General features: G+C 39.3%; 1 long non-coding RNA gene across 4 annotated transcripts in view; it reads right to left on the bottom strand.

Moving 5' to 3' along the window:
* The window catches only part of LOC116074670, a 30,555-nt gene that overhangs the window by 17,110 nt on the left and 9,002 nt on the right, over positions 1-4,443 (bottom strand). The window lies entirely within an intron of this gene.

Below are 4,443 nucleotides of genomic sequence, written 5' to 3'. Positions count from 1 at the left end.
ACTTTGGCTTTTTTTTTTTTTGCTTTGTAATCAGTATATTAAAGAGACATTAACAAATTTCAAAGATTGTTTAAATTCTGACACCCAGACTTATGATGACATGAACATATGGTGACATTAAATGTACAATTAAGATCATTCATCACAATCTGCTACCGTACAAATGTTAAATTATGATTACATTGGAGCCTAAATCAAATGGTTTAAAGCAGCTAGCAGCATGCATTAGGAACACCTTATACATGCAAGTTACTTTTCACTTTGTGGGAGTTAATGAACAAGAGTTTTTTAATGCTGAGGTGAATTAGAAGAACCCACCTCTCTCTGGATGTAGGGCAGGTGTTGAACACAGGTAAGGCACTGATAAACTCTGAAGTAGCTATTAATATTAATATTAATGAGTTCTATACACTTATATTGTGAGCGCTCTTTCACACATTACTATTCCTGGAGTGATCAAGACACTGGGAGTGGGAGAATCTGACTCCCTGGTCAGCAGAGATTTGACTCTCCTTTGCTGAGGGAGGCACCTGGAGGAAAGCTGCTATTCTAGTTGATGTGATAAGAGTTTAACAAAAAAAGCAACTTAGACATGCCCGCATGTAAGGAAATGTTTTCAAACGTAGAAGGGGTAGGAAGGATGTAAGAGACAGGGGGATTGCTGTGATAGAGCGTCTGTTAGGAATATCTGAAGAAGCTATATCCATAAAGCCCTACCAACATGTCTGCCCAAACGTGGGCTGAATGAGACAACTCTAATATTCACGGCAAAGTGAACAAAGAAAAGTCCAGGAGGCCTCAGCCCTCCACAAAGAACAACAGACATCTAAGGAGAACTGAGAGTGGGAGGAATAGTCTTCCACAGAGAAGAGCATTGAGTGGTTATCCAATACCTCATGGTCAGGTTGAAAACATATATACAAATACTGTTATATAGACTGAGCAGGTTATATAGAGGAGCGTGTGTGTGTGTGTGTGTGTGTGTGTGTGTGTGTGTCTGTGTGTGTGCATGGTATGTGTTGTGGAGCATGCACACACACGTGGAGCAGGCACATAATAACAGTTAATAAAAAAAAAAAAGAAGCCGTCCATCTGGGAAAGAATAGGAGTTGTGTATAGAATAGAGAAAAGGGAAAGGAGAAGTGTAATTAATTATATTATAATCTCAAGAGTAAAAAGAAAAACTAAAAATTTTTAAAAAGCAACTTAAGGGATAAAGTGGGGTATTTCAACATAAAATTCTAGGTCTCCCTCCATCATTATGAGGAAGTCAAAGAAGGATCGTCAAATGGCTAGAAAATCAAGAAGAGAGAATCCAGCCTGGGAAATGGATAGGCTAACTACAGATCTTCACCTCTACCCTAGTCCCAAATCCAATTCCCCAGTCCACAGTTAACCACCTGCTGTGACTCCCCTTTTGGCCTGCCACTTTCTTCAGTGGATCTACTCCAAACTGCTTTCTCTCCCACTCATGGCTTATCCCCATGATAAGAGGCAGTCCCTGAAAATGTGGAGGCCTCTTTGGCCAGGGAAGCAGGTAGGTGAACTTCAGATCTCTACCTCTCCTCCTTTACTCCAAGACTGACCTAACATTCTCATCTCTACCTCTGTAGCAGACCTTCTTCTCTGTGGCCTCTCCTCATTCTCTACATCCATGACCAGGGAATAAGGAGATCACAGTGGAACACCCTACTTTCCTCCCTCCTGTGGATCTCACACACACACAGCTCGCGCCCTCCTAGCCCTTCCTTATTCCTAAATGTTAGCTCTCAATACCTAGAAATACATTTTACCTGGAATCCCCAGTGGCTACATCTATCAAGACCCCAGAAGTATTTCCTACCAGGCAATACACAGTCACTACAGTCTCACATGAAACAGAAATATTAACAAAACAAAAAATAAATAAACACAAAACAAAGACCAGATATCGGTACCTAAAATACAGTCTTTCCAAACCCAGATACCTGTATGCCAGCATAAAGACAAAACAATAACAGCCAGGGTGACATGAATTCAACAGAGTCCAACAATTCTAACACAGCAGACACTAAGTTTTACAACACAGCTAAAGTGTGTGCACTTGAACACACACACACACACACAAGATCTTAAGATAGCCTTTATTAATAGGATAGAGGTCCTTAAAAGAAAATTAATTTAAAAAAATCCCTTAAGGAGATATATGAAAGCACAAACGGTGGAAAGAAATGAATAAAACAGTTCAAGACCTGAAAGTAAAAACAGAATCAATAAAGGAATCCCAAACTGAGGGAAATATGGAAATAGTTTAGTAATTCTAACAGGAACCTCAGAGGTAGGCTTCACGGACAGAAGAGCAAGAATGGAAGAGGGAATAAAGAGGTTTCCACAAAATCATAGACAGAATAAACCCTTCAGTAAAGAAAACATTAAATCTGAAAATATCCTGGAACAAAACATTCAGGTAATCCAGGACACCGTGAAAAGACAAATCTAAGAATAATAGAAATAAAAGAAGGGGAAGAAAAAAAAGAAGGGGAAGAAACACAGGTCAAGCTGGAAGGTCGTGGCTCACACCTTTAGGTCCAGTGCTAAGGAGGCAGAGGCACGTGGAGTAACAGGCCAGCCTGTCCTACACAGTGAGTTCCAGAACAGCCAGGGATACACAGAGGAACTGTGTCTTGAAAAACTCACAGGTCGACAAGGAAAGAAAACACAGGTCAAAGTCACTGAAAATATTTCCAACAAAATCATACAAGAAAAATTTCCTAACCTAAAGAAGGTGATGCCTATAAAGGTGCAAAAAGCATACTGAACACCAAATAGACTGGGCTAGAAAAGGAAGTCGCTTTGCCACATAATAATCAAAACACTAAACATAACAGAACAAAGAAAACTATTAAAAGTAGGGTGGGGCCGGGCAGTGGTGGCACACACCTTTAATCCCAGCACTTGGGAGGCAGAGGCAGGCAGATTTCTGAGTTTGAGGCCAGGCTGGTCTACAGAGTGAGTTCCAGGACAGCCAGGGCTACACAGAGAAACCCTACCTTGAAAAAAGAAAGAAAGAAAGAAAGAAAGAAAGAAAGAAAGAAAGAAAGAAAGAAAGAAAGAAAGAAAGAAGGAAGAAAGGAAGGAAGGGAGGAAGGAAGGGAGGAAGGGAGAGAAAGAGAGAAAGAGAGGAAAGAAAAAGAAAAGGTATCAATCAAGTACCAATCACAGTATTTAGAAAAATGAAAAACGTTCAAAAGAAAAAGAAAAGGATTTCATGATAGAACTAAAGTTAAGCAGTATCTAGCTACAAATCCACCTCTAAAGAGAGTAAAAGAAGGGAAACTTGAACCCAAAAAAAAAAAAATTAACCACACCTAAGAAAAAAATAATCTATACAGAAGAAATAAAGAACTACACACAATAAATAAATAATGGCAAATCAGAAAATCAATAGAGGGGAAATACACACACACCAACAACAACAACAATCACCACCAACAACAAAATAACAGGAATCAAAAACACTGCTCATTATCTCTCAATATCAATGGTGTAAATTCCCCCATAAAAAGACACAAACTAACAATATGGATAGAAAACGGTACCCATGCTTCTGCTGCATCCACAAAACAGAAACACAATTTGACATCAAGGATAAACATCAGGGTAAATAGAGATAAGAGGAAAGCTAGTATAGCCACTTTAATATCTGACAAAATAGACTTCAAGACAAAACTAATCAAAAGGGATACATACTCATCAAATGAAAAGTCCACCTAGAGGACACTGCAATGCTTGACATGTATGCCCCAAATATAGGGGAACTCAAGTTCATAAAAGAACACTAGTACAGCTTAAATCATGCATTGTTCCACACACTGATAGTGAGAGACTTCGCTACCTGACTCATCACCAGACAGGTCATCCAGACAAAAAGTAAGCAGAGAAATGCTGGAGCTAACTGGTGTTATAAATCAAATGGACCTAACATATTAAGAATTAAGAAGTCATCTATTTGTCTGTATAGCATCACTACGAGACAGTACATCGTTGTAGATCTGCAGAGATATTATCAAAAGGGGTGGGCTAATACCTAGTGATTCTTACATATGTTTAATAACAGCAAAGCATATTAATAGCAGGAATCTTTCCTAAAATGAATTCTCTTCTCCTCTCTGCCTTTGGATGAAGATATAGAACTCTCAGTTCCTCCAGGCCCACATCTACCTGGACACTGCTATGCTCACACTTTGATGGTAATGGACTGAAACTCTAAACCTGTAAGCCAGCCCCAATTAAATGTTGTCCTTTATAAGAGTTGCCTGGGTCATGGTGTCTCTCCACAACAGTAAAACCCTAACTAAGATAATGGGAGAAAGAAGAACCCACAAAGTAGCAAACACCAGCTACATACACTGAACCTGATAAAAGAGAAAGTGGGGAATAGCCTTGAATGTATTGGCATAGGAG

Source organism: Mastomys coucha, unplaced genomic scaffold (assembly GCF_008632895.1).
Source record: "Mastomys coucha isolate ucsf_1 unplaced genomic scaffold, UCSF_Mcou_1 pScaffold3, whole genome shotgun sequence".
NCBI lineage: Eukaryota > Metazoa > Chordata > Mammalia > Rodentia > Muridae > Mastomys > Mastomys coucha.
The sequence above is the reverse complement of the archived record's forward strand: the minus strand, read 5'-3'. Positions and strand labels throughout refer to the sequence as shown.